This window comes from Cetorhinus maximus, chromosome 5, assembly GCF_964194155.1.
Source record: "Cetorhinus maximus chromosome 5, sCetMax3.hap1.1, whole genome shotgun sequence".
Taxonomy (NCBI): Eukaryota; Metazoa; Chordata; class Chondrichthyes; order Lamniformes; family Cetorhinidae; genus Cetorhinus; species Cetorhinus maximus.
In genome coordinates, this window is record NC_135883.1 from 51,528,031 (window position 1) to 51,541,727 (window position 13,697).

The 13,697-nt window shown below is 46.0% G+C and overlaps 1 protein-coding gene across 1 annotated transcript in view; it reads left to right on the top strand.

Annotated features, from left to right (window-relative positions):
- Positions 1–13,697, top strand: part of LOC144680645 (regulating synaptic membrane exocytosis protein 1-like) — a 704,348-nt gene that overhangs the window by 461,094 nt on the left and 229,557 nt on the right. The gene's annotated exons all lie outside the window — the stretch shown is intronic.

Here is a 13,697-nt window from a genome sequence, read left to right on the forward strand (position 1 = left end):
GCAGAAACTCGGGAACTCAAATAGATGTCACCTTCAAATCGAGGAACAGCCGACGATGATTGGTATAGATAGAAGATTAAATAACAGACAGGCAGTTGGCAGTCTGAAAGCAGTGGAGTGCTGCAAGGAACAGTGCTGTGGCCTCAGCTATTTACAATCTATATTCATGACTTAGACAAAGAGACAGAGAATAATGTATCTAATGGCTAATTATACAAAGCCAGGTGGCAATGTAAATTGTAAATAGCATGTTAGCCTTTATTGCAAGGGAATTGGAGGATAAGCAAGCCTAGTTACAATTGTACAGGGTTTTGGCGAGACCACACCTGGAATACTGTGTGTAGTTTTGGTCTCCATATTTAAGGAATGATATACTTGCCTCGAGGTGGTACAGCGAAGGCTTACTAGATTAGTAACTGGGGTGAGAGGGTTGTCCTAGGATGAGATGCTGAGTAAATTGGGCTTATATTCTCTGGAGTGTAGTCGAATGAGAGGTGATCTCATTAAAACATGAAAGATTCTGAATGGGCTTGATAGGACAAACATGGACAGGTAGTTTCCCCTGGCTGTGGAATCTAGAGCACCACTGCACAGCTTCAGAATAAGGAGTCAATCATTTAGAAATGAGATGAGTTCACTGAAAGGGTTGTGAATCTTTGGAATTCTCTATCCCAGAGGGTTGTAGATGCTCCATCATTGAACATGTTCAAGGTGGGATAGACAGATTTTTGGTGTCTCAGGGAATCGAGGGATATGGGGAGTGGGCGGGAAAGTGGATTTGAGGCAGATTAACCATAATTATATTGAATTGTGGAGCAGGCTCGAGGGACCTTATGGTCCAGTCCTGCTTCTATTTCTTATGCTCTTATTGTAAGCAATGTAGAGGGGAGCATAAGATTACAATAAAAAATATCACTGGGTTAAGTGAATGGACAAAACTGTGGCAAATAGATTTCAGTGTTGGCAAAAGTGAAGTCACCCACTTTGGAGTTGAAAAGGTGGTAACAAGGACTTTGTAAATGATGAAAAGCTAGAAACAGTGGAGATCCAAAGGGACATCACATACACAGATTGTTCAAATGCCATGTATAGGTACAGAAAAGAATTAAAAAGGCCAATGGAATTCTGGCCTTTATATCTAGAGGACTAGAATACGATGGGGGAGAAGTCAGGCTTCAATTATACAAAGCCCTGGTTAGACCAACACCTGGAGACACTGTGAGCAGTTCTGGGCACCACACCTTAGGAAGGATATGTTGGCCTTGGGGGGAGTGCAGTGTAGAATCGCCAGAATGATATCTGGACTGCAAAGGTTAAATCACAAGATTACGCAAATGAGGGTTGTATTCACAGGAATTTATAAGGATAAGGTGTGATTTACCAAGGCTGTCAAGATACTTATGAGAACAGATGAGGTAGATAGAGAGTAACTCTTTCCGCTGGTTGGTGAACCTAAGACTCGGGGTTTCAACCTACAAATGGAGCCAGTGAAATTAGGGGCAGAATTTAATGCCCTCCCCATGGCAAGTTAGTAGTGGGGGCATTTAATTGGGCAAGAGGGAGATGGGTGGGGATGCTATAATGTTCCTGCCTCCACCCCAATTATGTCCATGATGGGAAGGCCTGTGCTCGGCCTTCCAATTGAAACCCTTAAGTGGCAAATTAATGGACATTTAAGGATTTCATCCCACCACTGCTGTTATTCATCGAGTGACAGGTGGGGACTTGCCATGTGGGAAGCCTGAAAAGTAAACACTGGTGTGTTTGCTTGAGGGCTCCCGGGGGGTCCCTCATTCAAAAGCACTCAGCACCTGATCGAGTGCACAGCATTGAGAAGGTGTGGGGTGTAATGAGAGCTGCCTCCTGCCCTTGCTGCTGACCCTCCTCCCCATGACACCTCCTCCGCCACCCTACTCCTGCCATCACTCACCTCTGGCCTGGGATTCAGTGACGATACTACTGGCAGCAGCTACCATTTCCCTGGTGGTGTTACCATTCAATAGAGGCCAGCAGCTCTCGGCAGGCAGGAGTTCTGCCCTGGGATCCTTGATCCCTGTGCAATTATCAGGGCCCATAGCACTTGCAGTATCCAGTGCCGGAAGCCGTTTCTTGATATCACATGGAGTGAATAGAAATGGCTGAAGACTGGCATCTGTGATGCTGGGGACTTCCAGAGGAGGCTGAGATGGATCATCCACTCGGCACTTCTGGCTGAAGATTGTAGGAAATGCTTCAGCCTTATCTTTGCACTGGTGCTGGGCTTCCCCCATCATTGAAGGTGGGGATATTTGTGGAGCCTCCTCCTCCTCCAGTGAGTTGGTTAATTATCCAGCTCCGTTCACGACTGGATGTGGCAGGACTGCAGAGCTTAGACAATTCTGTTGGTTGTGGAATCACCTAGCTCTGTCTATCATTTGCTGCTTCTGCTGTTTGGCATGCAAGTAGTCCTGTGTTGTAGCTTCACCAGGTTGACTCCTCATTTTAGGTATGCCTGGTGCTGCTCCTGGCATGCCTTCCTGCACTCTTCGTTGAACCAGGGTTGATCCCTGGTTTGATGGTGATGGTAGAGTGGGGGATATGCCGGGCCATGAGGTTACAATTATGGTTGAGTACAATTCAGCTGCTGCTGATGGCCCACAGTGCCTCATGGATACCCAGTCTCGAGTTGCTATATCTGTTCAAAATCTAACCCATTTGGCACGGTGGTAGCGCCAAATAACATGATGGAGGGTATTGTCAATGTTGCAGATGGGAAATCGTCTCCAGAAGGAATATGCGGTGGTCACTCTGCCAAGACTGTCATGGACAGATGCATCTGCGGCAGGCAGGTTGGTGAGAATGAGGTCAAGTATGTTTTTCCCTCGTGTTGGTTCATTCCCTCATCATCTGCCGCAGACCCTGTCTAGCAGCTGTGTCCTTTTGGACTCGGCTAGCTCAGTCTATAGTGGTGCTACCGGGCCACTCTTGGTGATGGACATTGATGTCCCCCACCCAGAGAACATTCTGCACCCTTGCCACCCTCAGTGCTTCCTCCAAATGGTGTTCAACATGGAGGAGCACTAATTCATCAGCTGAGGAAGGGCGGTACATGGTAATCAGCAAGCTTCTTTGTCCATGTTTGACCTGATGCCATGAGACTTCATGGGGTCCGGAGACAATGTTGAGGACTCCCAGGGCAACTACCTCCTGACTGTTTACCACTGTGCTGCCACTTCTGCCAGGGCCACTCAGCTCCTGACCTCATTACAGCCTTGGTTCAAACATGGACAAAAGAGCTGAACTCCAGAGGTGAGGTGAGAGTGACTGCCCTTGACATCAAGGCAGCATTTAACTGAGTGTGGCATCAAGGAGCCCCAGCAAAACTGAAGTCAATGGGAATCAGGGTAAAAGCTCTCCACTGACTGGAGTCATACGTAGCACAAAGGAAAATAGTTGTGCTTGTTGAAGGTCAGTCATTTCAGCTCCAGGACATCACTGCAGGAGTTCCTCAGAGTAGTGTCTTTGGCCCAACCATCTTCAGCTGCTTCATCAATGACCTTTCTTCCGTCATAAGGTCAGAAGTAGGGATGTTCGCTGATGATTGCACAATGTTCAGCACCATTCGAGACTCCTCAGATACTGAAGTGGTCCATGTCCAAATGCAGCAAGACCTGGACAATATCCAGGCTTGGGCTGATGAGTGGCGAGTAACATTTGCGCCACACAAATGCCAGGCAATGATCATCTCCAACAAGAGAGAATCTAACCATCGTCCCTTGACATTCAATAGCATTACCATCACTGAATGCCCCACTATCAACCTCCTGGTGGTTACCATTGACCAGAAACTGAACTGGACTAGCCATATAAATACTGTGGCTACAAGAGCAGGCCAGAGGCTGGGAATTCTGCAGCGAGTTACTCACCTCCTGACTCCCCAAAGTCTGTCCACTGTCTACAAGGCACAAGTCAGGAGTGTGATGGAATGCTCGCCAAATGCCTGGATGAGTGCAGCTCCAACAACACTCACGAAGCTTGACACCATCCAGGACAAAGCAGCCTGCTTGATTGGCAGCCCTGCCACAAACATTCACTCCCTCTACCACTGACGAACAATAGCAGCAGTGTGTACTATCTACAAGATGTACTGCAAAACCTCACCAAGGCTCCTTAGACAGCACCATTCAAATCCATGACCTCTACCAACTAGAAGGACTAGGGCAGCAGATGCATGGGAACACCACCACCTCTAAGTCACTCGCCATCCTAACTTTGAAATATACCGCCGTTCCTTCACTGTCGCTGGGTCAAAAACTCCTCCCGAACAGTGGGTCTACCTACACCACATGGACTGATGACAGCTCACCACCACCTTCTCGAGGGCAATAAGGGATGGGCAATAAGTGCTGGTCTAGCCAGTGATGATCACATCCCATGAAAGAATTCTTAAAAACAACCGTGGCTGTCCAGTTAAGTGCCTGAGGGTCACCAGTGGGTCTTCCATAAAAGAGGTCGAGACCAATGTCAACTCCATTAAATACCACCTTGAGAAACATGTCAATATGCAAAAGCTGGTAGAAGTCTGGAACTCTCCTTTGGCAATCATAGAAGTACCACAGCGCAAAAGGAAGCCGTTCTGGCCGACATGTCCGTTGGGATCCCTGGAAGAGCAGCTCACCAAGTCCCACTCCTCACCTTTTTACTGTGGCTCTGCAACTTTCCCACTCCAGGTGATGAGCAAATTCCCTTCTGAAAAACTTACTTGAACCTGTCTCCACCACACTTTCAGGCAGTGCATTCCAGGTCTTAACCACTTGATTGACCGTGTCTGCCCACAATCTTAGACAGTGCATTCCAGATCCTAACCACTCGATTGACCCTGTCTCCACCACACTCTCAGGCAGTGCATTCCAGACCCTAACCATTCGATTGACTCTGTCTGCCCACAATCTTAGGCAGTGTATTCCAGATCCTAAACACTCAATTGACCCTATCCCCACCACACTCATTGCATTCCAGATTCTAACCACTCGACTGATCCTGTCTCCACCACATGCTGAGATAGTGCATTCCATATACTAACCACTCGATTGACCGTGTCTCCACCACATGCTCACGCTGTGCATTCCAGATCCTAACAATTCAATTGACCCTGTCTCCACCACACTCATGCAGTCCATTCCAGATCCTAACCACTAGATTGACCCTGTCTCCACCACATTCAGTCAGTGCATTCCAGACCGTAACCACTCTACTGGCCCTGTCTCCTCCACACTCTTAGGGAGTGCATTTGAGACCCCAACCAGTCGATTGACCCTGTCTCCACCACACTCTCAGGGAGTGCATTCCTGATCTTAAGCACTCGATTGACCCTGTCTCCAACACACTCTCAGGCGTTCATTCCTGATCGTAACCAGTCCATTGACCCTGTCTCCTCCACACACTCAGTGCATTCTAAACCCTAACCAATCATTTTAACCTGCCTTCACCACATTCTCATGAAGTAGAATACAGATCCTTACCATTTGTTTCACCCAGTCTCCTCCATACTTTCAGTCAGTGCATTACAAATCATAACCGCTCGACAGATCCTGTCTCCACCACACTCTCAGACAGTGCATTCCAGATCCTAACCACTCGATTGACCCTGCCACCACCACACTCTCAGGCAGTGCATTCCATGTCCTAACCACTGGATTGACCTTCTCTCCTCCACACTCTCACATTATGTATTCCAGACATTAACCACTTGATTGACCCTGTCTCCACAACACACTCAGTCAGTGCATACCAGACCCCAACCACTCGATTGACCCTGACTGCACAACACACTCAGTCAGTGCATACCAGACCCCAACCACTCGATTGACCCTGACTGCACAACACACTCAGTCAGTGCATTCCAGACCCCGAACACTCGATTGGCCCTCTCTCCACCACACTTTCAGGCAGTGCATGCCAGATCATAACCGCTAGATTGACCCTGTCTCCTCCACATTCTCATGTTGTGTATTCCAGACATTAACCACTTGATTGATCCTGTCTCCGCCACACTCTCAGACAGTGCATTCCAGGTCCAAGCCACTCAATTGACCCTGTCTCCTCCACACTCTGCGGCAGTGCATTCGAGACCCCAACCAGTCGATTGACCCTGTCTCCACTACACTCTGTCAATGCATTCCAGACCCTCACCACTCAATTGACCCTGCCTCCACCACAATCTCAGGCAGTGCATGCCAGATCCTAACCACTCGATTGACCCTGTCTCCACCACACTCTCAGTCAGTGCGTTCCAGACCCTCACCACTCGATTGACCCTGCCTCCACCACACTCTGCGGCAGTGCATTCGATACCCCAACCACTCAATTGACCCTGTCTACACCACACTCTCAGGGAGTGTATTCCTGATCCTAACCAGTCCATTGACCCTGTCTCCTCCACACGCTCAGACAGTGCATTCTAAACCCTACCCAATCGTTTTACCTTGCCTTCACCACATTCTCATGAAGTAGAATACAGATCCTTACCACTTGTTTCACCCAGTCTCCTTCACACTCTCAGACAGTACATTCCAGATCCCAACCTCTCGATTGAACCCGTCTCCACCACATCTCATGCATTGCATTCCAGACACTAATCACTCACTTGACCCTGCCTCCACCGGACTCTTTGGCAATGGATTCCAGACACTAACCAGTCAATTGACCTTGCTTGCACCACCCTAGCATGCAGTGCATTCCTGATCCTAACCACTCGATTGACCCTGTCTCCACCACATTCTCAGACAGTGCATTCCAGACCATAACTACTTGATTGATCCTGTCTCCACCACCCTCTCTAGCAGTGCATTGTAGATCTGAACCACTTGATTGACCCTGTCTCCAACACACTCTGTCAGTGTGTCTCCACCTCACTCTCAGGCATTTCATTCCAGACCCTAACCATTCAATTGACCCTTTTTCTACCGCAATCTCAGGCAGTGCATTCCAGATCCTAACCACTCAATTGATCCTTTCTCCACCACACTCACTGCAGCGCATTCCAGATCCTAATCACTCGATTAATCCTGCCTCCAGCATATCTCAGGCAGTTCATTCCAGATCCTAACCACTCACTTGATCCAGCCTCCACCACACTCTCAGGCAGTGTATTCCAGACCCGAACCACTCGATCGGCCCTGCCCCACCACACTCAGACAGTGCATTCCAGGCCCTGACCACTCGATTGACCCTGTCTCCACCACACTCTCAGACAGTGCATTCCAGGCCCTGACCACTCGATTGACCCTGTCTCCACCACACTCTCAGGCAGTGCATTCCACGTCCCAAGCACTTAATTCAGCCTGTCGCCACCACGCTCTAAGGTATATGCATTCAAGATCCGAACCACTCGATCGACCCTGCCCCACCACACTCTCAGACAGTGCATTCCAGATCCCAACCATTCGATTGACCCTGTCTCCACCACACTCTCAGGCAGTGCATTCCAGGTCCTACCCACTTGACTGACCCTGCCTATACCATACTCTCAGTCAGTGCATTCCAGACCCTAACCAATCATTTTACCCTGCCTTCACCACATTCTCATGAAGTAGAATAGAGACCCTTGTCACTCGATTCACCCAGTCTCCTCCATACTCTCAGACAGTGCATTACAAATCCTAACCACTCGATTGATCCTGCCTCCACCACACTCTCAGACAGTGCACTCCAGACCATAACCTCTCGACTGACCCTGTCTCCACCACACTCACATGCAGTGCATTCCAGACACTAACCACTGACTTGACCCTGCCTCCATTGGACTCTCTGGCAGTGGATTCCAGACACTCACCAGTCGATTAACCTTGCTTGCACCACCCTATCATGCAGTACGTTCCTGATCCTAACCACTCAATTCGCCCAGTTTCCACCACACACTCAGACAGTGCCTTCCTGATACTAACCACTTGATTGGCCCAGTCTCCACCACACTTTCAGACAGTGCATTCCGGATTCGAACCATTTGATTGATCCTGTCTCCATCATCCTCTCTGGCAGTGCATTCCAGACCCTAACCACACGATTGATCCTGTCCATACCACACTCTCTGGCAGTGCATTGTAGTTCCGAACCACTCGATTGACCCTGTCTCCAACACACTCTCAGGCATTGCATTCCAGACCCTAACCACTCGATTGACCCTGTCTCCAACACACTCTCAGGCAGTGCATTCCAGACCCTAACCACTCGATTGACCCTGTCTCCAACACACTCTCAGGCAGTGCATTCCAGATCCTAACCACTCAATTGACCCTGTCTCCACCACACACTTAGGCAGTGGATTCCAGGTCCTAAACACTTGATTGATCCAGTCTCCACCACACTCTCATGTAGTGCATTTTAGACCTTAACTGCTTGATTCATACTGCCTCCACCATACTCTTAGGCAGTGCATTCCTGATCCTAACCACTCGAGTCACACTGCCTCCACCTCCTTCTCAATCAGTGCATTCCTATCCCTAACCACTTTACTGATCCTGTCTCCACCACACTCTCAGGCAGTGCATTTGAGACACCGACTAGTCGATTGACCCTGTCTCCACCACACTCTCAGACAGTGCATTCCAGACAATAACAATTTTCATAATCACAGAATCACACAGTGCAGAAGAGGCCCTTCATCCCATCGAGTCTGCACCGACACGTGAGATACACCTGACCTACCTACCTAATCCCATTTACCAGCACTTGGCCCATAGCCTTGAATGTTATTCCAGTTATTCCACTCGATTGACCCTGTCTCCCCAATACTCTCCGGCAGTGCATTCCAGATCCTAACCCCTTGATTGACCCTGTCTCCACCAGACTCTCAGACAGTGCATGCCAGACCCTAACCACTCGATTTACCCTGTCTCGTCCACACTCTCAGTGCATTCCAGACCCTATCCACTTGACTGACCCTGGTTCCAATACACTCTTGGACAGTGCATTCCAGACCCCACCCACTCGATTGTCCCTGTGTCCACCACACACTCAGGCAGTGGATTCCAGACCCTAACCAGTCGATTGCCCTTGCCTGCACCACCCTATCGCGCAGTGCATTCCAGGTCCTAACCAATCGATTGGCCCTGTCTCCACCACATTCTCAGGCAGTGCATTCCAAACACTAACCAGTTGATTGACCCTGTCTCCACCACACTTTCATGTAGTGCATTTTAGACATTAACCACTCGATTGTCCCTGTCTCCACCACACTCTCAGGCAGTGCATTGCAGATCCTAACCGCTCGATTGACCCTGCCTCCACCACACTCTCGGATAGTACATTCCAGACCCCAACCAATCAATTCACCCTTCCTCCACTACATTCTCAGACAGTGCATTTCAGCTCCTAACCACTTGATTGACCCTGTCTCCACTGTACCCTCAGGCAATGTATTCCAGACCCTAACCACTCAATTCACTCTGCCTCCAGCACACTCTCAGGTAGTGCATTCCATATCCTAACCACTTGATTGACCCTGTCTCCACTGCACTTTCAGACAGTGCATTCCAGGCCCCAGCCACTCAATGGATCCTGTCTCCACCATACACTCAGACATTGCATTCTAGATCCTAACCACTCGATTGACCATGTCTCCACCACACTCTCAAGCAGTGCATTCCTTGTCCCAGCCACTCAATTGGAGCAGGCGAAGCTGCATAGAAGGCCAGCAATAAGCTGGGATAAAGGAGAGATTGCCAGTGATGTCATGAGCAAAAGGACAAAGGAGTGTTAATGGTAGTGGCACTTTCTAAAGGAGTTGCTGATGATGACCTTTTTTCAATAATCATTTTAATTTTTGTATTTTGTCCACTTATTTTTATTTTTATTTATTTTCAACTTTATTCATTGTTTTATCCCCACCTTATATCCTGTTTTTATATTTTTTTCCACCATTGCCCCCTCCCCCCCACCCCACCCCTACAAGGGCCATCTGTTCACGTTGTTCTTTTCAGAGTGCTTACCCTTGTCCTGCTGTTATCACATTTTGCTTTCTGACCTTAGTGCCACCATCAGCACCTCCTCTAGCCAGCACCACTATCATTAACACCCCTTTGTTCTTTTATCCATGACATATTTGTCAATCTCTCCTTTGCCCCCACCTATCGCTGGCCTTCTATCGAGCTTCAGCTGGTCCACCCCCCTTAAACAGTATAAATTTCATCACATTTTTACTTCTCTTTAGCTGTGAAGGAGAGTCATATGTACTCGAAACGTTAACTCTGTCTTTCTCTCCACAGATGCTGTCAGACCTGATGAGTTTTTCCAGCTTTTTCTGTTTTTGTTTCAGATTTCCAGCATCTGCAGTATTTTGCTTATAACCTTTGGTATGGATGGGTAGTGGTGGAAACTAAGATAGAACACGATTCAATAGGTTCCCATCCCTTTTTAGCTAGCTGATACTCAGCGTTTAATGTATTAAACATTAAACATTACCTCTTTGCCATTCTTGCTTTGTTTATATATATGCTTTGTTTAGTGCTAGCCAGTCAACCTTTCCTCCCCACTCGGGGTGGGGAGTGGATGATATGACCTAAGCAGTGTTGAGCGCAAAGCAGGCAGGATAATTGTGGTAATTGCAGTGCAGAAAACAGCTCAAAAGTAAGAGGCATCTTTACATCTGTAACTTCAGGTGAGTGCCTTTTGCCTATAACAAGGCCCCAATGGATATTTTGTGAGGCATGTCTCCTAGTTATTGCGTTAATACTGCAGGTACTCATTTCATCCATACAAATACCCTGACTGAAACAAAGGGGATTAGTCATTTCAATTAATTTGCACACAACTGTCAATCATCCGAACAACTCCAACTCCAAGGGAATAGTCTAGGAACTTACTGTACCTAACTGGAAAGTTACAGGCATTATACCTGGAAACTAATGGCACAGAAATAGATGGAAGAAATGAGCCTTCATTTCCAAAGGCAAAGGAATGCCTTCTGGTTTGCATTTGAGAAATTTCCAGACAACTCTTTCAAAAATCACCTTGTCTTCCTCCTGGCTTTGAAGTTGACAATTCTGCATGATTTGTTTCTCATCCCAGGTAACAAACAATATACTTATTATATACACTTAACAAAGAACGAAAGGGAAGCAATCGAAAATAGAGACATGCCGTCAAATCTTTTCATCTTGCACTCATCAGGACAGAAAAAAGAATATCAGATCTCAATTGGAACAACCATATACTGCATGAGAAATTGTGGTTCCCTTTGAGATTTGATATTCTTGTGATTCTGTCCTGATGAGTGCAAGACGAAAAGCTTCGACAGCATGTCTCTTTTTTCAGCAATACTCAGGTTCTGTATTACCAAACAACTAAAAGAAGTAATGTTCCCCTGTCACCCCTGTACTCTCTGCCTACAGTGGCTTCCAGCCGAACAGTGCCTCGACTTTTAAAATTCTCATCCTTGTTTGCAAGTCCCTCCATGGCCTCACCCCACTGTATCTCTGTGATCTCCACTAGCCCCACAACCCTCCAAGATCTCTGCACTCACCTAATACCACCTCTTCAGAACTCCCAATTTTAATCACTCCACCACTGGTGGCCATGCATTCAGCATCCTGAGCCCTAAGCTCTGGAATTCTCCCCTAAACCTCTCTGCCTTGCTTTTCCTATTTAAGACAAATCTACCTCTTGGTCACCTGGCCTAATATCTTCCTATGTGGCTCAGTGTCATATTTAGTTTGATAGCAGTCCTGTGAAATGTCTTTGGGAGTTTTATTCTGTTAAAGCTGTTATATAAATACAGGTTGTTTTTATTGTACCAATAGAGGCATTAAACAGCCTAAGAGCTGTTGATCATAGGTCTCTGATCTGCTATGTGGTGTGAACATCCTCCCATCTCAGCTGAATCCCTCAGATAAGTACTTTCTGTGTCCTTTTTCCCATCTGGTTGCAGTTTATCAGTCTGAACATTTCAGCATGGGCACAAATATTTCCCACATGCTATGCTGCACAAAAACCTTTGCACTCATCACTGAAGGAGATCAAGTAAAATTCACTAATATGAACACCATTTTGTTCAAAGTTATCTGGATTTCTTTGAATACCGAATATCAAATTAAGTAAAGGCTGAATAATTCTTTCAAAATGATGTTCAGTTGCCAGCATACTTCTGGCTCATATTGGTTTTGTTATGTTAATCTTATTTGCATCTAAGCATGGTTTTAATTTGTTTTGTTAACCTTCATGTGTGAAACATTTATTTCTTTCCCTTCATATGTTTTGTGTTGCTTGCATTTACATTAATTTCCTGTCAGTATTATTTGGATTTTCTTTTACTTTGCACCTCTCCCCTGTTTGTGTTTTAGTTCATCATTCATTCGCGAGCTTCTGTGTGTCAGCTGTATGAATGGGGAGGATGAGGAGGAACAGAGACCTAAGGCTAAGCCTGTGAAACCCAAAAACCTGCCTAACCAACAGACCATAGTTACAGACACACGACCACTGCCTAAGACCATTGAGAAGGAGGCCAATGATTACTGCACCTTTGACATAGAAGAGTTGGCTCTCGGTACACTCTCAGAGAGAGTTGGAAGCATAGAAACTGTTAGCATCACAAGTACATGCAGTGATGCACTTTCAGAAAAGAAGGGTAAAAAAAGGTTAATCAAAAGACAACATAAAGTACCTAAAACATTTTAAAAGCTTTTCAGATTTCAATGTATCTACAGTTTCATAATAAAATTTAAATTGCTTAGTAAAAAACAACTTTTTTAAAAAAGTCTGAAAGTTTGTTTTGTGACAAACTGAGGTTAATGTGGCATTAAAAGGGGCACTGTCATCTGCTAAGAGATCACACGACTTTGCAGTTCATTAACAAAGAAATGCACAACTAAATCATCATTGGGACAATTACCTGACCATGATATCGGTCCTATCTGCCACCAAAAAATGATTTCTGTAGATTGACATACCAACCTGGAAAATCACACTACAAGGGCAGCAATGGGAGTGTGTAAGCTATGGCTGAAAACTAATCTGGATTTCGGATCTATCCTTTTGGGCAAAACAGTTTACATAACAAAATTAAATGTCCCAAATGCAGCAACAGTGCCCCTTGGAACAATGTGAGCATTTTTCTTCAAGTAAATATGGTTTTAAAGAAAGCTGTATGTGGTTTCTTTCTCACTCAAACTTGGAAATCTGCTTTTCAACATCCATTAATTTGGATAAATTTCACATGTTTCAACATAGTTTGCATTGCTGGTTCACCTTTATATTGGATTGCACACTTCAATATCCAAGTAAAATAGTTTTCCTACCCATTGCCATTGCAATTTGTGAGGGGCATTTATTTCACAGTTTGACGGATGTTCATTTGACATTCAACTCCATTTGGTATATTCTCCTGAAACTGGTTGTAAGCATCAATAATACTTTTTAAAACAAAAACAGAATTACCTGGAAAAACTCAGCAGGTCTGGCAGCATCGGTGGAGAAGAAAAGAGTCGACGTTTCGAGTCCTCACGACCCTTCAACAGAACTGTTTCTGTTTTTGTTTTGGATTTCCAGCATCCGCAGTAGTTTTTTGTTTTTATAATAATACTTTTTATATTGGTTGATTTGTAGATTGGCTCACCTATACTCATAAACATTTTGAACTTTCTCCATTTGTACATCGTGAAAAAATCTAATCAAATGAGTTAATACCGTTTTCCTTACCCTGCTTATTTTTGGTGAATTTTGTA